Source organism: Notolabrus celidotus, chromosome 10, assembly GCF_009762535.1.
Source record: "Notolabrus celidotus isolate fNotCel1 chromosome 10, fNotCel1.pri, whole genome shotgun sequence".
Taxonomy (NCBI): Eukaryota; Metazoa; Chordata; class Actinopteri; order Labriformes; family Labridae; genus Notolabrus; species Notolabrus celidotus.
Window position 1 is genome coordinate 10646777 of NC_048281.1, and position 24761 is coordinate 10671537.

Sequence of the window (24761 nt, forward strand, 5' to 3'; positions counted from 1 at the left end):
TCCATCTGTTTCATCACTTTTATCCTTCTTCTTATTTGCATTTATTGTCATCGACCTTTTGTATTTTATTTTGTTCTTGCATTCTTTGAATCTTTTAGACTTCTCTTTGTCAGGTTTGACGTTTGTTTTGTCCTGCTGAGTTTCCGCCATGCTTAGTCTGTCAAACAATTGTTTTTGAAGTTATCATATCAATTACGGATTTACAGCACAAACATTTCTTTAGTGAAAGAGTTATTTTAGTTATTTTTTCTGCATGCAGAACAAAGCAAGGAGAAAAAAAAACTAGTTATAGAGGCCTTAATTTGAATCAGAGATCTTTTATTTTGATTTAAAGGAAAGGTTAGGACTCTATCATCAATAAATCTCCATGTGCATTATTTTAAATGAAACATCTTGTAAAAATTAAAGAGTATAACCTTTCTTTTGAATTTGAAACCTTTGCAAAAATAAAAATATTTCATCAACAGAGACGAGGCAGTAATTCAAATAAAGAAAAAAACATTTATCGTTGAATGAGCCACACAGTCGAGTATAATATGTTTTGTTGTTTCTCAGGGTGTTACGTAAGACTCTGGCACAATTTTCCTCCATCAGCTTTTATATGAGCATTTGCTTCAATAGCACTATTCTGCTCTGTGCATGCATTGTGTGCATAAACATGCACTGTGACTCAAATAAAAGCAGCCAGTGATGTGTTTTTAAATCGAGTGGACGCTGGATTTCTGTCTCTCTGTCGGTGCATAGACAATCTGTAAGGCAGGAGAGAGCAGCTGCAAACAACACCCACGTAAACATGGAGGAAACATCTTCAGGACTTTAAATATTCAGGGCTGTATTTTTTGAAGTGCAGTTTACTGTATTGTGTCATATTGTTGTCGCTGTAAAGAAAACATTTGTCTCTATATTTTGGAATTCCAATCTGTGTGACCTAAATATACTCTATTTATTCAACTCAAGCATTAATATTTCACAGTGATAGTAAATGAGCTCATAACAAAGATTAACTGCCTGCTTTAAGCTGCCTGAGGCTGATTCCTCTGTCCTAAAACTGTCCTGCAGAATACCGTGCTCAGGCATCTGGTGTGTAAAACACATTTACAATACATTTAAGTGGACAGTTTCCTAACATGCACACACGCAATGTTTTCCCTTCGTCCTTTCCAAGTCTCCCGTTATAAACAGGCTCTTGAGCAATTAAGTGGAAGGCTGTCTCCGGAGCATAAACCCATTTATTATCATCCTCCCTTTTCTCCCACTTTTCCTTATCAGGCTCACAGTATCGCCCGGGAACCCGACAACAGGCTCATCAGGCCCTCAGCGCTGTGCAGGAGAGCGCACACTCACGCGAGCATGGACACACACTGACTGTGACCCACATCACGCAGGCACAGGCTCCGTGTTTGACAGAGGGAGCTGGAATGAGAACTTATTGGGGAGTTTTGGGACGAGGCCAAACGGGACGCAGAGATTATCTGACCATCATGCCAAAACAAGACTATCAGCTCTGAGGCCAGAATCACACTAAATCACACTGGACGCTTCGTTCCTTTTTCTTTCTACTACAGTCACTTCCTTTTGAAAAACTGCTATTCAAAGCATTAAATCTTACAGCATAGCAAAGCATAGATATAAAGAGAGGTTGACAGAAGGCTGCACAATCTGTGCCGTCAAAATGACCATGATTTCTGGAAGCTGCACTGTGTTATGTTGTTCCCTAGAATTACTGTAGAATTAAGAGCAATAAAATGCAGGGCCGATGTTTCAGTAACACACATTCATTTTTTTCACCTACATATTGTAGAATCAAAGGTGTACCTTATTTTTAATCTACCAAATCTTATTTTATACAAACTGTGTCAAGTTGAAGGAGTTTCTTGCTGAATTATGAGTTATATCACATTAATCAATCTTCATTTATATAGTTCCAAATCCCAACAAATGTTCTCCTCAGACTCTTTCCAAACAGAGCAGGTCTAGACCATACTCTATGTTCTATTATTAACAAAGACCCAACATCAAGACAGGATAAGATCCAGTCCCATCTTACAGACAGGACTCAGTCTGATCTCATCTTAATCCACCATGAGCAGAGCACTTCGCAGCATTTAGCAAGTTACAGTGTCAAGGACAAACTTCCTTTAACAGGCAGAAACCTCCAGCAGGACCAGACTCATGTTAGACACACATCTGCTGAGACCGTGTTGGAGAGAGGGATAGAGGGAGATGTTAACGAGATAGAGAGATGATAGTGGTGAGACGGATAGTAGAAGTTGAAGCAGCTGGAGTCTTGCACGTCCACAGCTTGTGTGTTGCAAACTTTAACACATACAATGCCACAACTTTGTGGTGGAGGCAGACTTAAAAAACATAGTTTACCAATCATCCAAACTCACCTCGGACCACTCAGCACACAACAACAAAACCTCGTTAAATAAAGGGTAACTAAAGCTGGAGCTAACAACACATTGTGTTTTTATCCTGCGTTACTTAGGACAGCGCTCTGTTCATTGTGTGACCTCTGATGAGGACAATGCACTGCTCTACAACCTGTAATCCAAATATTCACCCAGGATTGAGACTGAATGGAGTCGTGCCACTCTGCACAATCACCAGGTTGCAGGAATAATCAAACCCAGTTTCTAATCAACAGTCATTGTGCCGCTCTCTATTGTCCATGCAGCCTCTGCCAGGGAGGTAAATGACTTCCAAACTGGAAGCAAAATTACATTTTAAAGTGTCGCAGAGTGAAAACAGGTGAGCGCTTCCTGCTACATGTTGTACCTGCTCATCAAAAAGTTCTTGACTTAGAGGAGCAGGTGCAGGTCCCTGATGTCTCTGTTTCTAATCTTTAAACTGCGCAGACACACATCCCAATATTTAGATATCACAGATAAACCACGCTGTGATTCAAATCAGAAGTTTTTAGAAATCAAATTATAAACAAAGGCTGTTGTTGTGTAGCTTTAATGCACTCTCACAGCAGTTTGCAAGCTTTTAATTTTGGGTAATGTGCAAGCTGAAAAGTCAGAAATGAATAACTCAAAATATGAAACAGCATACAAAATTTGACATCCTTCAAATTGTTGGTTGGGGTATAGGTCAGCTAATATTTACACTAAACTAATACGTAATTTTCAGGACAAAAGAAGAAGCCTGACAGACGGAAACCCACGAAGGAAGCCAGACGGACAATTTGTGCCACCACCACCAAGACTGATATGAAAACTGTCCGTCCGTCCATTTTCTTCCACTTATCCGGAGTCGGGTTGCAGTGGCAGCAGTCCAAGGAAGTTGAACAACACTTTTAGTTACTCCTGGGGGATTTTGAGGTGTTCCCACGCCAGATGCATATATATACATATATATGTAATCCCTTCAAGCAAACTGTGGGTCTACTGTACTAGTTGAACGCACCCTAAAAACCTTGGAAGGTAAGAATCCAGGATACAAACAGAGCAGGTCTAGGCCATACTCTATGTTCTATTATTAACAAAGACCTAACATCAAGACAGGATAAGATCCAGTCCCATCTTACAGACAGTCTGATCTCATCTTAATCCACCATGATCAGAGCACTTTGCAGCATTAAGCAAGTTACAGTGACAAGGACAAACTTCCGTTAACAGGCAGAAACCTCCAGCAGGATCAGACTCATGTTCCGCTTATATCTTTGATTTCATTCTTTCAGTCTCTATTCAGCACTCTTGAGCAGAGGTGAGGGTTGGAGCATTGATCACCTGGTAAATCAGAGGCTTTACCTTCAGTTTGCACTCCCGCTTCACCAAGACGATCTGATACAACTCCCACTTTACTGCTGCAACCACACCCACTGTTGGCCCGTCGATTTTACCCTTACTCATGAAGAAGATGTGGGATACTTGACCTCCTTCACTTGGGGCACATCTGGGATACATCAGATTAAAATCCCTTCATGCACATGATTCTACCTGTAATCAATTGATGACTGTTTTACAAACTCCTGATGCTCTGAAATTTTCTGCTACCTGTCATAACTGGCTCCCAATCCACAGATTCAGATTTAATTTTAAAGGGTCTTATTCAGCACCTACTCGAAGCCTTTTTGATTCATATCCTTTATTGTTCTTTCAGTATTAATTTCCTTAATTCATCATGAAATCTTTATCCCCTCCCTGTAGACACATTAAAGACGTCTCTTTAGCTCTCGTACCTCTTCCTCTGCAGCAGGACTCATTTCCTCTCATGCAGCAGCCTCATGGAGTGACGAAGCCCAGACGCTCCTGCTCAAACAGACCCGTCAGAGTCAGCGGGACGCTACAACCTCTGGATTGTCTGGAGCTGCTCTGTCAGCTTGTGTTTGGTCCCTGAGGCCCACGGTTCATGGCTAAGACGCCAAAGCCTGTCTTTAACGTGGAGGCGGTGGTTAGCACGGAGAATGCTCAGTTGGCCTGCTTTGTGTTGTGCGCTGGCGATAACGCGCTCCGACGCGCTAACACAATCCAGCTGCTGCCCTACAAGGGAACACAGACACTGCCTCTGCTGCTCTCCTTCACTTGTTCTTTCTTTTTTATCCCTGCTCCTTTTATGTTACGCCGTCTTTCTTGAAATACAGACAACCTGTTCTGTGTGAAATGACCGACAGCGCTGCCAGATTTGCTGTTTATAGCTTCAAAGATAACTGCGAGGTTTCGGGTACTTTCCTGGATGTTTCCCGCTGCAGAGATTTACTGCACATGGGATCCTCTCTGGCTGCACAGCTGCACATTTAAACTCTGGAGATACTATAGAGTGCATTTCTTCTCCAAAAGTGGAGCATGCTGAAACTGCAAACTGAATCAGGAGCCACAGGGGGGGAAGGCCCGGGTCTGTGTGGACAGCTCTGCTCAGCGGTGATACAGTGAGGGGCTGTTTTATGATCCAAAGAGGAAGAGAGTTGAGGAAGCGAATGTGCAGGCTGTGGCCTTCCTCTTGTGGAGTTTTTTCTTCGTCAGGCGAGAGAGCGAGCAGCAGCCCGGTAATGAGATCGACTCAGCTCCTCTTAATTATCCAATAAAATCTGCTTTTACCTCAGCATGCTTATCCATCCAGCTCCAGAGAAATCACACACACACACACACACACAGATACTCCTCTCACGCACACACAACTTAACCCAACATCCTTTTCTCCTCACAAGCTCACATGCATACATCTGGAGGTACACACCCACTGTCTCTGTCTTCACCTCTGTGCCTGCGAGGTGTAAATGGTGGGTAATGGTGTGTGTCAAACCTGTGTAACAGCCCATTAGGCACGTGGAGTGAGTTAATCTGATCTAACGTCTTTCTCCCCTTCTTTTAAAAACCACAGCAGACTTCTCCTGAATCAGACTCAGAGGAGGCGGGTCCAGGGAGAGGGTACCGGGGTGGGGGGTACATCCAAAAATCTAACAGCGACGTGTACCCGCCTTGACACCTTCTTCGGCCAAAAACATTTCCATATGTCCCGAACGACTGGAGGAATTACTCCTCGCTTTAAGATGTTGAAGGTTTGCATCCTGTACAGCGTCAGATCCGCTTCCTTTCCAGCGAGGACTCCATGACGACATGACGTGCAGCTCATCAGGATAATTTGAGAGTTTAAGAATCTCTGCCTTACACACACGCAGCAGCGCCTGTTTGATTCTGATTCTTACAGACCTGCACACACACACACACTCACACACACACGTAGACTTGACATGGCCTCTCCACATGCTCTGCCTTCATGTGGCTGTGTGGATGTAAAGGCTGAAAATCAAACAGCAGGCCCGTTCCCAGGCAGGCCTCAGAGACTTAAGTGCTTTCAGACGGCTGGATTCGGTTTCATTACGACTGATGTATATTTTTTAAAGGGGCCAAGCTGTGGACACGCCGCTGCGGATAAATGTCCTGGAATGTGTTACATAAAAATAAAAGGTGTAATTATCTTTATTACAGGTTGATTTATTTATTAGTGGAAAGAAGACAGAAGAGGCTTGTGAAAACAGAGAAGACAGAGGAGAGATGCAGAATGGACTTTGAATGAGAGTCAACTATTCACTGGAATTTAGTGATGAGAAAGCATTTCTGCAGTTCAGCTTACACTAGCATGAGGAGTTTGTAAGTTGTTAAAAAGACTTGTGAGATGCAAAGAAAGAGGTAGAGAAAATGGAAATAATTGCACTCTTATTCAACACAATAAATAGTGATTAAGATCAGATAAAAATGGTGGTCCGCTTTAACCGGGTAAGTATGTAATAAATAAGAAAATTAACACTTTTGTCCCTTTTGACACACCGTAGTAAAGCCGCCGCAGCAGCTTCCTGCTTCCTTCTGCAGCTGTGATGGAAAACATAGAGACAACACTGTATTTTTTTTAATGAGAGAACATGATGTTCTTTGTTTCAAACTTAATTACAATATAATTAAAGTACTCTGAGTTTGAGCTACGAGCTAAGCATGCAGGTGCAGCTAATCAGACTAATGTCAGCGTGGAACCACATCACGGAATCCTGCAGAGCTAAAATTTGGAGTGAGCAAATCACCTCAGACCTCTTTAAAGCTTTCTCACACCTGTACTCCATGGTTTTAGAGCACTCTGGTGCATCAATGCAGCTTTTATTCCATCATAAATCACTGCATTTGCATTAGTTTAATTCTCAAATCAGGATACCGGTAAGACTTGTGTTACATAGTTTAAAAACGTTTTTGAAATGCAAATCATTTTTTAAACAAGTGATTAAAAAGTGCTATTAATATTGATCAGTTATTGAAATTCTAAAAATTGTCTGACAGCCTTAGTCTAAATTCATATGGTGTTCCTATCAGTGTTTGTAGGGCTATTTCAGAGGCATGGCAACTGTATTTGTGTAGTGCATTTCAAACACAAGGGCAACGCGATGTGCTTTATATTAAAACATTAAAAGCATTGGAAACATTCAGCCAAGCGTAAAAGAACACAATTAAAAATGACAAATATGATAAAACATAGAAAATAAAAGGAAAATTAGAAATATATATATATATATATATATATATATATATATATATAAAAATAAGCTAACATAGGAAGGCAGTGGCAAATAAAAACGTCTTAGTCTTTGATTTAAGAGGTGAGAGTTGGAGCAGAGGCCAAACAAACACTGGTATTTGTATAATTTTATGGCCCTTAATGGAAAGCTTCCCTCCTGCATTGCAAACTTGTTGAAGTGGAATTATGTAGCTTACATGACTTGCTCTTCTGATGGCTCATTCTGAAAGCCCCTCGAATTTACACTGAAATCAGTAGGTCAGCATTATCTGACCTCTCTCAAATTGCATCTGTTTTAATGAATCTATTGTTTTGAATGTGTTGTTTAGTTGTTTCTGACATGCCTCCGAGCTCGATGACATTTGAAATGAGGGGAACATCAATGTCCTTTAGAGAATAAATAATGGTTTTGAATTTAATTCATTCTAAAATAAGAGGTGAGAAGTATGAGAATTGGCTGAAAAACGGATGCATGTTTAGACTTGTTTTTTTATGAAATCAAATGGCTACTTTTCAGATTTGAATTCAAAGCTTCACTTGAAGTTTTTTAAATCAAGTCAAATACATTTGCATGTGAAAATGTATTGATGCCATTAATAAACTTTATTTATGTACCACTTTTTAAAATAGGGTTACACAATGTTTCATAAATGAAAAAGATGAGATGAGAGATTTGAGGTTTTTCAGAAATAAAACAGGATAAAAAATTTAAGATCACCAAAGATAAGTGAAGTGAAACAATATATAAATAAATAAAAAAAAACTAAATAAAAACAACCAGACACTTAAAAATGGAAGTCTTTAGTTCTAAGAGTGATTTGCACACAAAACGTTTACATGCTATTCAAATAAATATCGCTTTAAGGATCTAAAGGTTTGCTGAAACATCCACGACAACTTCAACCTTTTCACTACTTTGTAATCCAAAAAGTTGTTAACTGTCATTAAAAACAGCATGTGCTTTTGATCTTCGCTGTTAAACTTGATTCTATCTTATTAAAGTAAACTCTTCCAGCTCTTCCTGAGCGTGTGAGTGAGAGACAGAGCGAGCTGAAGCCTCGGTTTTACCCTCCCTCCTGCTGTCGCTGAAAACATTTTAATTCTCCATTTTTCCTCTCTTCTGTCCTGCCAGTTGTCATCCCAGCCAGCCAACTGTTTGTTTTCGAGCTCAATTACTTAGTGTGGGCGTGTGCACGGCAAATGAGGTTAATACGATTCTCCAACCAATGATGTGGTGACTCAGTACAATGGGCTGGCAGAGCAATTTGTGTGTGTTTGATGGCAGTTGGCGAATTGTTTCAGGGGCATTTGGATGGTGGGATAATTGTTTCCAGAGCTCCCTGTAGAGTAATTGCGCTTCCTCCACCCCAAAGCTGTACCTCCCTCCGAGAATCTGCTGCCCACCACGACTTCAGAGATTCTTTGGCCAGAGTAGACGGTCAAAATATTTTCTCCCAGAGAGTCAGAGCGAGGGAGACGATGAGAAACAGCAGAGGTTATAGGAAGGAGTGACTGCCTGCACGTGCAGACACCAGACATGTGCTTCTATCTTTGTGTGTGTCCACCTGTGTGTCAGTGTGTGTATTCTCACAATTAATTAGTGAGCAAGCAAACCACTCAGAGTGATTGTGAGTAAATTGCCCTCAGCTGCACATTTACACACACGTTGCCTCCCAAAAGAAAATCAGACAGTGCTGAAATTTACATTCCAGACGTCCACTTCAGACCACGTCCAAACGATGTGAAGAACACTCAGGGAGTGGACCTGTGGCCGCTCACACACGTGTGCTCCGGGTTGAAGGTTTCCATGCGGTTTCAAAATGACTGCTTCCCAAGAATAAATCACATTTATTCAACAAGAAACTAAAAAGATTCCTCGACTGCTTTCAGACTGCACAAAAAGTCGCAGATAAATTTGAACAATATGTTGATTCTTCATTCCTTCTTTTCTTACAAGATACTGAGTTGTTGTTTAAATGGGAAAATGCTCGCCACAGGATCTCTGGATTCTCTGTGTGTTAACGTATAATTTTGTAACCGTGCAGAAGGACTGTGATGCATGCAGCCGTTTGTGGGTGCTGCGTCCTATGTCCTTTGCAGAGCATTGTGTTTAGACTTTCAGCCATCGAGTTCTGCTCTTTATTCAAACTGGAATAAACCTGGCGCTGAACTGCTATGAGAACACATTTTGTATTGTGCAGTGTGTGATAACAGCTATTAAATCTGATAAATGAAGCTGCATACACAGACGAACACTTCCTTTATGTGTTGTGCACAAGCGGCAACCTCCAACCAACAGAAATGAAGCTGATGCAGAAACGCTAAAAACTGCACTTCATCAAGCATCCACTTGAGGCTGGCTGCAGAAATACCGGAAACCACATACACAGCCATTCAAAGAAGACTATCTTTGCAGCCTGGTTCCAAAACCTATAGGTCTGAATAGCTAATTTCTCTATCAGCACACACTGTACTGTACTGAATTTTTATTACTTGTTACTTTTGAAGATATTAAATTTACAAGTTTTGCCCAAATAAGAGCATGGCTGACTTGATTGACAGGCAGAGACACCGTAGCTGTTAGTCAAGAGGCTAAAGGCCCGCCTCCTTACCTCACACTCAACAGAAGTTATGTTGCATTTATTTTTTAATCCTGTGTTTAATTTGAGCACACAACAAAAGTATAGATTTTCTAAATTGTCAGTTCACGCCATGATATCTACGCCTCTGTAATGTAAACGCCACAGAGGTGTAATAATGATGCAAACGAGTCATCCCACTGTGTCTGCATTGAAGGAAGTAACAGAGACATTATAGGAGGTCAGACAGGAGAACCGCAATGAGGAACCGTGTGTGAGTGCATGACACATCATTCTTCTGCAAGGCTGTACCACAATATAAAAATAACACTGGGACACTTCCAGTATATTGTGCTGCTGTGGGTTGCATATGAAAGTACAAAGGTGTGATGACGGTGGAGTTTCGTTATGGTGCAGTTATGGACACACATTACAAAAAGGGTTGTTGCAACGCTAGTGACTAAGCATACAGAGCCAAAGGGACTACTGGAGAGGTGCTAAAAGGTGGAACATACACTCATGATGCCAGAGTTGTGTCTAATGTGACACAAAAAGTCAATTTTGAATTATTTCCCTGGCATAAGTTACACCTAGGGACTTGAGTTGCTGCTTCTTTTTGCGTTTTCATTATGTTCAGATGTTGCATGAAAACACCAATCCTCTCACTTTACCTATTGAAGCAGCTAGGGCGACTAAATTAAAGCAAACTGTGAAAGGTTTTTTTGCAAGTTAAGACACCAACATACCTGGTTTAACTCGAAAATGATCTTGGGACTCAAGCAGATCTTTCTAGCAGAGAGCCCAAAAAGCGGCTCGGTCTGCAGGTCCTTCCACCATCTTGCAGTTCGTGCTGACTGACATGAACAGGATTTCCTGTTGCAAGCACGAAATATACCTACTTCTAATTCAATTGTATTTGTTTGTAGTGTGCAGACTGACATGAAACAAAAGGGGAATGTGTGTCCATGTATAAACTTGTGTTTGAAACGTTTCCATGAGCGTTTCACAGACTCCCTGGAGACACGAAGAAAATCATTTAGCCACTCCAGCTGAGAAGGATATTTTTTCAGATGTGAAGAAGGAACACTGGGAAGATATTACCCAAGAAAATCATGGGGAGTCCCAGGTCTGTGAGTCTTCTGCAGACACATGCGTTTGCACATATAATACCCTACCTGGTGACGCTCTGACTCACACACTTCTGGAAATGTTGACTCCCAAATCCATCGTAAATACTAGGTCTTACTTTCTAAGTGGAAAACATGACTCAATAATAAAGTTACTACAGACTTAAATGTATTCAGTGCTGTTTGCCTAAACAGCAAAAAGTACATATTTCATGCGTTATTAAGTAGCCTGAGCGACAAATTAAAACATTTCCCATGACACCCTGGGCACTTAAACGTACTTTAGGAAAAAAGAGATGAATACGATTATTAACCGATTCACTTCTGTCAGTAGATTTTGTGAAAAAACAGGCGGATGAAGAGGAAGAGAAGTGTGAATGTGAAAGTATAGGGTGACAGGAAAGAATTCCGACATCAGCCAGCACACATAAAAGAAGAAAAATAGACAGAAAGACGAGAAAAGAGAGACTGCACCGGCCTGCATTGTGATTGGCTGTCTCTGTGGGCATACAGCTGCGAGTACAGCTGCTGGGTGAATCAAGGAGGAAGGCCTGAAAATCATTAGCACTTTAAGAGGGGGGGCAGAGCATAAATCTAAAGAGAGGTGGTTTCAGCTAACAGGCACATCTCTCTCCCTGTCAGCTGAAATGGATATTGTGACATTTAACACAACAGTGCATAATGAAATAATGGCTGTTTAAAGAGGTGGTCCGCTGCCATGTTGGAACTATTTTCTGGTAGGAGAAGGAGGAGGATGAGTTTTCCTTTTTAACTACTTCAGGCTGATGATGGAGAAAAGAAAGGACAATGTGTAGTGAGCGGATGGTGTTGCAAATTAGAATCACAACAAAGGGAGAAGGACCCCTGAAGCAAATGTGATCTATAATTTTCAAACTAACATTCTATCAGAGATGTTTGGGGTCCAGTAGCTCCTCAGGCTGCTCTCACATCTGCGCCCACTAACTGTCATTACTTCCCCACGACCAAGACCAGCCTGAGACCACACCACCGATTTTACCAGTGTCAACAGGCAGAATGTGATGGACTACTTTCTGTGGATTGATTTGAGATGACGTGTGATCAGGTTGTTCCTGGTGTCTCTTCTGTTGTAGAATTCATCACTGTTCTATTTGGCTTCGACCAACAGACAGCATTCGATTCCAGTGGCGGCTGGTGGAGTGTTCTCCAGGGGGGGCCATAACTCCAAAATAGCAAGCAAACACGTACTAAGGTATCACACCACAGAACTTGACACAGTCTATTACTTTAGATAGGTGAGCCTGTTTTGGTCAACCTCCTCATTGTGCTTACGGATCCTTATCCCGTAGCCTTCATCAAGCTGACATGAAATATTTATTTTTTCCTTCAGTGCACAGTGCATTTTCCATGTGCATCCCAGTTTGTTAATGCTTCTTCGTCTTTTCTGAAAAGTGCTTCAAATCAGTAATACCTGTCTTAATCCATGCTGGGTCAGATCCTGACGTTTGAAAAAGGAGGCAGGGAAAGCAGAATAAAGCATTAGCCTCACTACATGTAGTTAGCCAAGCCTTGTTGCTAAACCAGGTCCTGGAAAATCGGTGTATTGTCTCCCTCTGTCTTTGGACTGCTGATTAATTATGATGTTACACTGATCGGGTCCACGCTCTTTCATGTCAAGCTTCTCCTGGTACGTTCTCCTCTCAAAAGATGTCTTAAGTGATTTCACTGAATTATTTAATTTCTCTTTCTCCATTCTGCATCTCTGTCCGATCGTCTCTAACTCCTGTGGCTCCACCTGTCAATCATCCGCTATTTATGACTGACGGCTCAGCTGTGGTGTCGGCCCCATCCAGCTGCATTCAGCTCTGGGTGCAGGGAAGGTGCGCCCAGACCTGGTCCCATCTCTTGTATTGAAGAGGAGCTACTGCACATGTACAAATATTAACAAGAGTCTATGGCAAAAGATTTTTGCGCCCAGGGTGAAAACGCGTCACCAATCAGACAACAAAGATGAACGAAACAACTTTACTCATCATTAACTATAAAATATAAAATATGTATCTTGCTCATCTAAAAATACATATACATATAGTTCAGAATATGATTTTATTATGTAATTTCAATTTAATTGTTTTATGTCTGGTAAGGTGGTGGGGCAGCACCCTAGCGCCCTCTATTGGCCAGCCGCGACTGTTCCTTTCTGTTCCATTCTATTTTCCTTCCTTTAGAGTGATCTGATATGATGTGTGTGATCAGGTTGTATCAAGCATCCCTTATGATGTTGAGAATAAATCACAGCTGTTGTCGGGTTTTGACCAATCAGAAGCATTCTATTCTGTTGCATTCCGTTCATCTTCGATCTAATCTGTTCCAATCCATTCCATTCTAACATTTTTACCAAAGTGTCAACAGGCAGAGGGGGGATGAGACGGACTACTTTCTGTGGATTGATTTGATAAGATGTGCGATCAGGTTGTCCATGGTGTCTCTTTTGTTGTTTAGCATGAATCACTGTTCTATTTGGCTTTGATCAACCAACAGCATTCCATTCCATTCCTCTTTGATCTGTTCCATTCCATTCTAAAGTTTGTACTACAGTTGATGAGATGCGTGGTACCTACATCCTTGTATGTTTTAGCACAGGACACTGACCCAGCTACTTCATTTGTAAAGCTTGGAGAGGGAAAGTGTTTCCTCTCCACAGTGCACACACACTTAAACTGAACCTCACCAGCTGCATTCTAATGAACTCTCTTCATTATTTTGTATATCATGCATTCACATACAAACCACAGCATGTTTTATTAAGTATTATTTTGCACTCTCGAACAACATGATGTAAACTCAGGAATGCTTGTTTACACACTCACAGATACAAGCTACTGTTACTCAGTAAACTACTTCCACAAGCAGGCTAGACTGTGCAAAGCTTCAGCATGACAAGAGGAAGCAACAGGTGCTCTCCTTTGAGTATTAATTACATAAGAGTGGGTCATCCTTTATCATTGCAGTTAAAAGTTTCCTCTCTGCAGGGCGAACTGAACACTCAGGCCCATTAAAGTGATATTAATTTCTAAGACAAATGTGTCCTCGCCTGCACCGAGCACGCTTTGAACCCTCTGATGGCCGTCTAACAAACCTAGTGTGGCTTTAATGGTTGCTATTGCAGAAGTGTTGTAACCAGGGAGCCAATTATCCATCTTCTTTATCACCCCCATTCTGTTCATTTTACTGCCTGCACTTTTTGGGGAACTGGAAACAGTATATGCACGGGTAAGCATAACTTCCCTTCTTAATATTAGCTATTTTGATACCATCAATCACAGTAAATACCATCCTCTGGATCATTATTGCAACATATGAGCATTTTGAATGTCAACCTTTAAAACTGATAGGCAGTTACATTCCAGGAATCCTCCGTCTGTTCACTAAAGACTGAAATTTGTGTCATTTCAGTGAGAATTTCTCTAAAGCATGCAGACGTAGGTAGATTATACCCACCTCTGAGGGTTCAATGGAGGCTACACCCTGGCATTTGACTTTTCAAAGCGTAGAATCTTATTATCAAAAGCACTGACATTTCCCAGGAAATAGGAATAGGTTGAAGAGAGGGCGTGTTGGCAATGTTCAATTCCAGTGTTCTTGTAAAAATGCATGTGCTATAACTGCTGATAGGCAGGTGTGATAATCAGCCACTTCTCACTGCTATTTCAGAGACTTGCTCCCACTTCTTTAGTACTTTCAACAGACCTTACAGTAAATGGAAAAATTTCAAACACCAATTTATAAAAGCATAGCAACTTAATGGACAGGATATTTACTGGAAAATAAAATACCTTATTCTTGCAACAACTAGACTGATAAGGGAACATTTCCGCTTGTTACAGGTTACATCAAAAGATGGCAAAGATGAAAAAAAAGTGTGTTTAAAGTAACCATTGAAAAATACAGTCACATAACAAAGCCAGCTGAAAGAGGCAGAGGTGAAACAAAAGATGCTTTTCTGACCATCAGGTCGCTCTGTAGAAATCTTCTCTGCAAGAAATAAATCCAGAAACTCTTTTTGCATTGCTTTCTTTTAAGGAAACCCAACTTCATTAAGTAGAACAGTCATTTATTTTGCAGAACACACAAGTTACTGTTCTACAAATGCTTAAAACAGTCTACTTACTTTGCATCCAACATAACATTTGTGTTACACGACTAGGGTCGCAACTGTCCCGTGTTAGCGATGATATCATAGATCAGATCTGAGAGAGACAGTAGCCCATCATGCAGGGCTCACGTCCATGAAGTGACACCTGTCATCCAATCTCAGCCCCTCTAACATGCGTGAAATATACCTACAGCATCAAAAGTCCTGCTGGAACAAGTATGGATGGTGCTGTTCAGTTGGTTTGTGGTGCACAAGAGTAAAAACGAAAGGCTTTTCGTTATGACACGCAAGGGGAAGCAAAGAAGACGTGGGCTGAGCCTGTCAGCAGCCACTCAACAAAAGACGTCTGCAAAATAACAAAATGAGAAAAAGAAAGAAAGTCAGCGACCGAGGAAATGGTAAACAATCACTATTTCTGTCATTTCATTTAGCGTCTTTGAAGAAAGCATTGTGACGTCTATTTTTGCTTTCAAAAAAGGTCTGTCTCTGTAAGGAGCATTTATGCAATCTTACCAGACACAGAGATCACCAATTTGAGCCTGTCGAGGATAAAAAAAACTAATATTTCAGTGACACTGCAAAGGAAGCTTACCTACACCAGCTGGTGGATTGGTTAAAGAAAGATCTTGTAGTGGTTTAAAACCCAAATAATGAATGCCTCAAGTTTGAGTATAAGTGAGAGTTGAGTCTTTGTCCCTCAGGAGGAGAACAGAGCAGAGGGAGTTTTGTCATTTCATCCAACAGCTCCTGCCAAGAAAGAAATGTCAGACAGTAAAAGCTGACTAAAAGACTTGATGTGAAACACCCTTCATATGTCATCAAGTGCTCATTCCTTCCTCTTCCACGCTGTCATCAGGTACAAGGTTACATCTCATGATTCTCACCTGAATGACACAACTCTGTCCCGCTGTGGACTATTTCTGAATAATCAATGACAATTAACAGAGAGAGAGAGACACGCTCTGCAATGAGATCACTTTGGGTTTTTGGCTCCCTGTGTGGATTATTAAAGCATCTTTGTTTTCTCTCAGAGTGAGTTTGCCGGGCTCTGCTTTTAGAGCTCTGGCTGCAGAAAGTTATGAAACTGTGCGGCTGGTTCTCTGCAGCCTGCAGCAACAAACACACTGTACATGCTATTGTGTGATTCTTTCTTAAATGTGCACAAACAAACTTCTTACACCATAAAACATTGTTTTTAACCTAAGGCAGTTGTTAGCTGCATTGCTCCACTCAAAGTGACCACCCTCCATTCGTCTTTGTACCTCCCAGGACTTGAATCTGGTGGTCTACCACCGGCTACCCCGGGTAGTTTGTTTGTAATTGAGTTGTGTTGGATTGGAGCGGAGCTTTTAAGCCAGAAGGGAACAAAACAACACAAACAAACAGACCTATCATTGCAGTGGTAGACCCCAGCTAATGAGGGACGATTGCTGGTTTACTCACTGCAGTCTGGTGGCCTTCAACGGCTATTTCTTGTTTCAAAAGCAACTTACTTTAACAAAAGATTAATCTCTGAGGAGATTATATCCGTGTTGTTGTTTGGTGTTGTTAATGTTAAAATAAATTCACTTTAGATTTGTTTGTATCCACTTGTTTGTATGATTTAATTCAGAGGATGTAGAAATGAAGCTCAGGTTAAAAAACTCTTTGATTCTAAAACTACCTCTCCTTTCAGCGACGGTGATGCTAATGAGATTAACAGCATCAGGCCACATCTGCACGATTGTCCACGGCGATGTTGGAGGTGTGAGCAATGCTTTCTCATCATTAAGATGACAGTAAGTCAACAGAAGTTTGGAGCCAGAGAATAAATCTCATTATGGAGACAGACTCACACCCTTTGCTCTTTCCATCCCCGGCTCCGTCTGGGCCGTCGCTGTGTTAACTGTCTTTCATTACAGCTCTCCGCTATCCAAATTAAGTTATCCTTCCTCATTATTTTGCCAGGAGGGAAATGGGATGTGTCAGCAGAAAGTAAAAATATCATCAGTGGGCCTGTGCTATGACAGATTAATTGGATTATAGATGCATTTAGCCTAGATTAGGTCCTGCATGGGGACCTGCATGGTGACACAGATGGATTAAGTTAGTGAGTGCAACACTGACGGGAAGAGCTCTTAATTGTGTCGGGTAAACGCAGTGGCACAGGGGTGACATCAAATTCCGACTCTTCCCAGCCCCTCGACAGTTCTATTTAGCGTTGCTCTCCGCTGGGTATTTTTCAAAAGTCATTTGGACCGAGAGCTTTTCTGCCGCCGCTGTCCTGCCGTGCCACCAATCACAGACAGTTTGTTTCTGTCCTGTATCCGCTGCCTCCCCTGGCTCGGACACTTCGAGTCATTTTGTTGTTAGATTGCAAAATAATCCAAGGAAAATGTTTTAGAGAAGGTTTATTGGCCTGTGCAGGATTTTTATTTTGCCATATCCCCTGAAGGAAACTTTGTTCAGCACAAAATCTATGCAAGTGATAAAACGTTGGTCAGGACTTTCAAAAACTGCACTAAAGTTTTAATATTCTGAAATTATCCTGCAAGATGTTAAAGCTGCTGCAGAGGTCAAGGAAAGACAGAGCAGGCATACAAATACAAGAGCTGTGATCAGAACCACACCAGATTTAGGCTGATACCTTTTATAGGAAACGTCCTCCAACACCATATGTCTGGCAGCGTGCATTTGATCACACATCATGTCAAATCAATCCTCAGAGAAGAGTTCCAGCCGTTTTGCCTCTGCTTGTTGACACCATAGACCGTGAGGTGAGGTAAAACCGTTAGCTTCCGTTAGCATCATATTGGTAAACAATATGGCAAAAATGCTTGTTTCGTTTAGCATGCTAAATCGTTTCCTTCTTGCTTGTCCACAGGGAACTATGAAGACTCCGATCGTGTTTTGTTAAATTGGATATGAGAAATGACGCCATTGATCTTGCATCAATAATTTCAAAGTAGAAATGCTAGGGGTTAGGTTTAGGGACTAAGCCCACTAGGTTAGGGTTAGGTGAGTGTAAGATTTACAGTGACACCCCTGCCTCAGCTGACATCTCAGCAGTTTGGAGTAGCGTGCCAAGGGCTTGCACGGGCTGTCACGCTTTCTGTGTCCTGTCAATATCACTGGAGGAGATGGAATCTATGACCCATGTGCAGCAATTCTGGAAATGTTGCAAAAGCAGGAAACACAATGCTACCCAGCGGACCAATCACAGGGCTTGCTGTGCAAGATTTAGTAAAAATCTTAAGAGTGTATATTAACAATAGAAAACATCATCACATGAACAACTTATCTCACTGAAGGTCACAGGGGCCGGAGCCAATCTCAGCGCCCACATTTACACCTACGGTCGCTTAAGAGTCACCAATTAACCTGACAAGCACGTCTTTAGACTGTCTGAGGCGCACAAAGACAACCCTCGTATGCACAAAGAGAACATGCAAACTCACAGCAGAGAGAATCGGAAAAGGAACTTTTCAGCCGTGAAGCGGCAATGCCAAACGTAGCACCACCATGGAGTCAAGTTAGAAAACATGCACCAGTGAAACCCTCAAAAAGTAGTCTGAAGCTGGCTTAAGAGTAAGTGCTACAGCGACTGAGCCTGTAACATTCCCACTCTCAACCTTGATCCATCCTCTAACCCAGCTGTTACCTGGCCTCAACTCTGACCTGCTGCTGCTGCTGGCTGACATAACTCAACCCTGGTGGCTTCTGAAAGATGTAATTTCATGGTGTCTACCAGATGTCCACACTAAATCCAAAAAACAGGCTTATTCAGTTTGACTGCTGCAAGGAAGTAGCAGCCATACTTCATGTCCCCATGCAGATGTTTGTTGACTCATCAGACGCTCTACAGAGGCTCAGTGACTCAACTCCATCTGCCCCACGGGGGAACAGAGAGTCTTAGCAGTGAATTAGCACAGCATGTCCGATATGTAGCATGTATGATGTACGATAGCAGCACAGCTGGTGGGAACACATGCAAGGGGCCTGCACATATGTTAGGTATTTAACCCCCGATCAAAGAGATCGTAATCCAGTGAATTGAGTGGATCATTATTATAAGCATCCTTTGAACCAACTTTTAATAAAGATAACACACCACGCTGACCTTCCTTATCAGGCAGACTCATCAAATCCAGATGAGATAAAAGTGGAGCACATCAAACCAAAGTTTGTCAAATTACCATTCATCCGTCTTTTCTGTTCTTTCCCTCATCTCTCCATTGATATAATTAGGCTGCGTTGTGGGACTATGCCCGCTGAATGCATTAAGGCACTCAATAACAGCAGATTAATTTAATCTCTCCCACAATGGAAACATATATCCTTTAACGCTGGGAAGTTATTTTCTCTCAATGTCACTGCCGCTGGCACTGAAATCTGACGAAGCCGGGGAATCTACGTGGAGGAGCACAGAGATGACAGCGTCCTCTGCATCCTCTGACACCAAATTCAGCTTTTTCACTTTGCCTCTTTCTCTCCTCCTCTCCCCAGCCCAGCCACAGTAAGAAAAAGAGCTTTATAAATAATTGAAGGTCTGCTCGGGCCGAGTACTGACGGCAAGCTGAAATAACCAAAGACGCAGGCTGCAGATGAAGACAAGCTTTGAGAGCAGTGGAGCCCGTCTGATTTGTGCATGAGAAATGAGATGGGAATTAAAGCATGGTACACTAGCTGCCACCATATACAGAGCTGCTGCTGCTGTGTCGTCCTGTCAGATCTATCTAACTGCAGAGCGCTGCTTCACAGTCATGTACTGCAGCAGCGAGACTGATGCTCCTGATCCTATGCTGATACTGAATTGTTTTAACCTGCAGGGCGCCTGTCATATTTAATCCCCTCTCAGAATCAGAAAACACAGAAAATAGTGTATCCAAAAACACAAAGCAGGAACTCTGTGTTTTCACAATGGGGGTGCCGGGTCAGTTCACTCACTCAGTGGAGAGAGGGTCGCCAACATGCAGGGACAGGGTTTTTTGCCACAGCAGCCTCAGGCTCAGCTCCAGCCCCAGGCTCTTTGCTGCAGTGTCGTCCCTGCTCTCTGTCTCTTCACATATTTACAGTCTCGAGCTGCTGTCTTAGCTAATTAAAGGAAATGCCAAAATCGTAATCTGGAAAATAAAGTTCTTTGCAGACAGAGAGCCAAAATATTTAAATTCACAATGAGATTTTGCTTTTTTAAAACTAGTTTCTGCTGGACGATCTTAAAATGTCTCTGCAGGTTTAGCATTCTTCTCTATGTGCATAGCAGGAACTGTTTTTTATGGTTATTATTATATTCATATCGTTATATATACTTTTGGCCTTTATTCCTCTATTAAGAGAACAGGACAGTGGACAGAGATATTGCAAGGGGCCACAGTCTGTATACTTTGAGAGCAACAGCCTTTACACATGGGTTGCACGATTTACCACCACCATCTGCAAACAGCAGGACCTATCTGGTTGTAAATGACGAAGGAAGGCCCTGTTTTTTTTAAATCCGGGTCGGTTAGCTGTGGCAGCTACTCCTCCCTCAAACTCAGCACAAACGCTTTTAGTCTGACTTTTTAAAAACTCTTCTGTACTGGATGCAGTTAAGGATATTTCTCTCCTGAGTACTGAAATGTCTGTTTGGTGTTCACACTTGTCCTCTGACAGGATATGTGCAGTTCACACATTTGTTGTAAATATGAAAAGTTTGATTTTATAAAGAAAATAGCGTTTTAGGTTTTTAGGTGCTCAGGTTTTGCTTCTGTCTAGAGTTATCTTAACTTATTTGATTTACCTCATGCTACAAGTGCGCCATATTTGGTTAAAAATACACACATCACATCCATACAGGCCAGTTACAAAAAGCAACTCAACTGAAACTTTGTCTTTCATCTGGATAGCTTTCACACAGCTGAATGAAATAGTGTTTCTCACAGAGCAGGTGCCAAGTAGTACAATACAGCGACAGACACACAATACAACAGCCAACAACTTGAACACAGACTAGAACAGGGCTGACAGCAGTGAGGACAAAGAGAAGGTAACTAGAAGACAATAAACCTTACACCTGACAAACACAAGAGTTAAAATGTGATTTTATCTGTGGCATTGTGGAAGTGTGAGGGCTTAACCTTCTCTTTTATTTTCAGGTGCAAGTTCATTCATTCGTACCCGAAGGTAGATTTGTTTTGCGGCAGGATGATGACACTCAACAGATCCTCCACAGGAGTCTTTGACTGGTTCTGACAGGTTGAAATTAAAACAGATGCATCCTTATGACCTTCAAGACCAATAAAAAAAGTATATTAACAGTTTCTTAATTGTATTGTTTAATGGCTGTAACTATATGAGGGGGAGGAGTCAGATGAGATGGTTTACAGCTCTCTGAAAATCATTCACAGAGAGGGATACATTTAACTGTTAGAGAAAGCAGGGTCAGGGTATGTTTTAGAAAGGACAACTTATACATGCACAGGAGAAAATATGTATGAGGTACTGCTTCGTCCAAAATGACACAGACGCATTAGAGGCTTTAAGGTGGAAACAACTGGTAAAGAAGAATTTCTTCTTGCCTTAAAATAACCTAAATGAAGGTTTCACTGAAGTATTGCAACGTTGTTGAATGCCACAAGGGTCTAAAGGGTTAAAAAAAAAAAAGGATGTGTAAAATTATCCTTTGTGGAGTATTAGCTGTAATGCGAGTGTTTGTGGGAGGGTTTGAAGTTAGCACAGGTTTCAAAGTGATGTTTGTATACAGGAGCTTTAAAAGCTGCCATTAAATCTGCTTGTTTCAGAGCTTTCAAAGCAGGCTGTTGTCAAAAATATCCTTCAAAGTATAAACCAGAGTACAACTTCCCCTGTTCTCTGAGGGGCTCTTACATCTCTTGCTGATCACGCTCACATACACACACACGCAGATATAACACTACTCTCCTCATGCTGCGATCGTGATAAACGAGCTTCACAACAAGTCAACAGACACTTGTGTTGAGTTCCCTCCTCATCGTCCTCATTTATTTTGGTTACATTATGCAGTCCAAAGCTCTTTTTTATTCAATAATTTACCAGCGAGCTGCTCAGTGTCTCCGGGGAGCGCTACATTAGATTCAATTTCAGGCCCACGTCAGGCAGATTTAGGGCAGTCATGCAGATGCTTCCAGAATGCACAGACTGAATGACCGGCGGACCGTGAGCATGCACGCGAGCTTGTCTGTGTGTGTGTGTGAGTGAGTGTGTGCTGGATCTATGGCTCTGTGTGTCGCTGCCCAAAGGCCTCTCCCTCTCAGGATCTGTCCACGTCACTTTCATTAGGCCCGTCTCGCAGCAGATTGTCTGGCGTAGCTCTGAATTAATTGTGTGGTTGTATGCTAGTAGCTTCAAACAGCGCTCCCATATGGCGCCATGCACAGTGAAGTGGGCCATTCTGCGGAGGGGCAGACGCAGATGTGCAGACCACAGGACGCATGCATCTGAAATGAACTCTGCTGACTGTCTTGTTGTGTACTCTTACTGTCATTTCTCAGAAGATGGGACATGCTGCAGAAGCTTTGTCGCAGCAGTCTGCTAACATACCTCACTCTGAGAAGACTCTGCTCATCGGCTTGCTGGCATCCCGGGGCGTCCTCACAGATGTTGCTGTATCAAAACAAAGCCGCGGACATCTGGAAGAGGAAAACAAAGGTGTCAAAGAAGGAGCTCTGCACAGCTCCTCCAGCTCTGACCCTGAGGTGTTACAACCTTACAGCAGTTTGTCAATACACACAAGATTTAATAATCCAAATATGTATTTTACTCTTTTGTGTCAGTATATTTCCTACCTGCAAAACTTTCTTTTCAGTCAGCATGACTGCAGCCTGGTCGAGGCATGAACTTAGTGCCAGGAAGCCTTGAGGGCAGCCCATCGGAAAGCTCTCTCTCTCTCTCTCTCTGTCTCTCTTTCCCCAAGAGGCTGCTGCTCAAACCCCTGAGGAAACCAAAAGTGTCTTAACATAAAATTCTACACAAACAAAGACCCAACATCAAGACAGGATAAGATCCACTCCCATCTTACAGACAGGACTCAGTCTGATCTTATCTTAATCCACCATGAGCAGAGCACTTTGCAGCATTTAGCAAGTTACAGTGGCAAGGACAAACTTCCTTTAACAGGCAGAAACCTCCAGCAGGACCAGACTCTCAGGACAGAGAGAGGAGAGATAGGGAAAGACAGTATCACAGTGTGTCAGTTCAAGCCCACAACATAACTAAGAGCTAGTCCAAGCCTGAGCCAGCTCTAACTATAAGCTTTATCACACCTGATTGGTTGAAGGGTTTACATGCAATACAGGGAGGAAAAAAATCTCAATTAAAACTTGGAAATGTGTATAAAGAGTTATGCAGAATAGATTAGCTCAAAATCTTTGGTTCTCACATCATTGGTAAGTGATTAATTTGGATAAATTAAATGCAAAGCTGGTTATTAATGGTGTCAGAGTTTATCTCTGGTCCGTCTCAGGACGTAGAACAGAACCATTAGGGAATTTTCTCACTGCACTGTTGCAACTACCAAGTAGAAAGAAACAAGAACAGAAGTGGAACATTTGTTTAAAGTCTGTTATCATTTATTCCTACTGTGCTGCTGGACTCTTGTTTTCCTGTTAATGAACACACAAGTAAACGTAGCCGTCTCTACCGGACACAGGAGACGAACCGGTCTCTGCTCGTGGCGTTGGAAGCGTGCTCTGAGAAACTGCAGTTGTGTTTGAGACTGCAGCTTTTCACTTGGCACGTCATCGCAGGTTGAGGCACTGATTACAACTCATCAGCTCCATCAAATGAAACTTAATTAAGTAGACAATAAGAGCTGATTGCCTCTCCCTCCCACCGCCGCTGTTATGGTGACATCAATAGACGATGATCATCACGAAGACTGAACAGATTTCAAATGTGAAGTGAGACGTATTTAGCATCTGCATCCTGGAGACGAATGCAACTCAAAGGAGGCTGTGATTCGTCAGGTTGTGATGATCAGAATGATGCATTATCACTTTTAGTGATTATGCCTATAGCAACATTATGTGTGCTCAGTATAGTTTGTAATCTATGGAGATGTGCAAGCAAACGTATGCACACACCGCTCCACACGTCATGAATTAATTTGATTATTTCAAGTGTCTTCATCATGAGGGGAATAAAGTCTGCAGGATTTGAGTTTTTCTGCAGAGCGAGAACAACAGCTCAACAAACAACAACAACAAATATAGAGATCATCAAGGAACATATCTGTGGACTAAAAAACCTGAGCAGAACTCATAGCTTGTATGTGAGATGAAATGTTCCCTGGCTGTCTGAAGCTTCTATCTGTCACAAAACAGAGGGAGGACCAATTTGAAGAACACAAAGATTGAATCATCAAAAGAACAAAAAGTCAAAGGTCAAACTAAAACTCACTTGAATCAAAGTCCAGGAGAATCCACAATGAAAATCCACAATGAAAACATGAGGGCATCACGGGGAGCAGGAGAGGGGTAAAACCAAATGGAACACGAAGGAAACACAGAGACTAAATACTGACAGAGGCAGACACAAGTGAGACAACGAGACACAGGTGGAGCTAATGAGGCCAATCAAACTGGATGGAAACACTAGACAGGAAGTAAAACTAAAGCAGACACACAGGGGGAAAGAATTTCAAAATAAAACAAGAAACACTGAAGACTACACCCGACGAGGAATACACAGACATGAGGGTTTAAAGATTGGAAGAAGACCATAAAACCACACTAAAAAATAACTGAAATATAACACCAAGGCACCAAAAACCAATTAACACTGAACTGAAAACAAGGGGATCCAAAAACTTCTAAAGAAAACTCAGATCAGTCCAAACATGAGACTAAACTGTGTGATTAGGATTAGAGGAGATGAACTAACAAACATCTTTATCACATAGTAATGTACAAAAAGTGT

The 24761-nt window shown here is 41.9% G+C and overlaps 1 long non-coding RNA gene across 18 annotated transcripts in view; it reads right to left on the minus strand.

The window, feature by feature from the left end:
- The window catches only part of LOC117820642, a 151219-nt gene extending 126822 nt beyond the window's left edge, over nt 1-24397 (minus strand). For 5 of the 18 annotated variants that reach the window (XR_004632799.1, XR_004632803.1, XR_004632791.1 and 2 more), the window contains exons 1-3: nt 24243-24395; nt 22631-22776; nt 22386-22474 (exon numbers count right to left, since the gene is read on the minus strand). This is a non-coding gene — a long non-coding RNA (uncharacterized LOC117820642). Of the gene's footprint in view, nt 1-14790; nt 15196-15441; nt 15597-21800; nt 22283-22385; nt 22475-22630; nt 22777-24242 lie in introns of those variants that run through there. The other 13 variants (XR_004632796.1, XR_004632792.1, XR_004632794.1 and 10 more) reach the window with 7 other exon arrangements.
- Nucleotides 24398-24761: the final 364 nt, after the last annotated feature.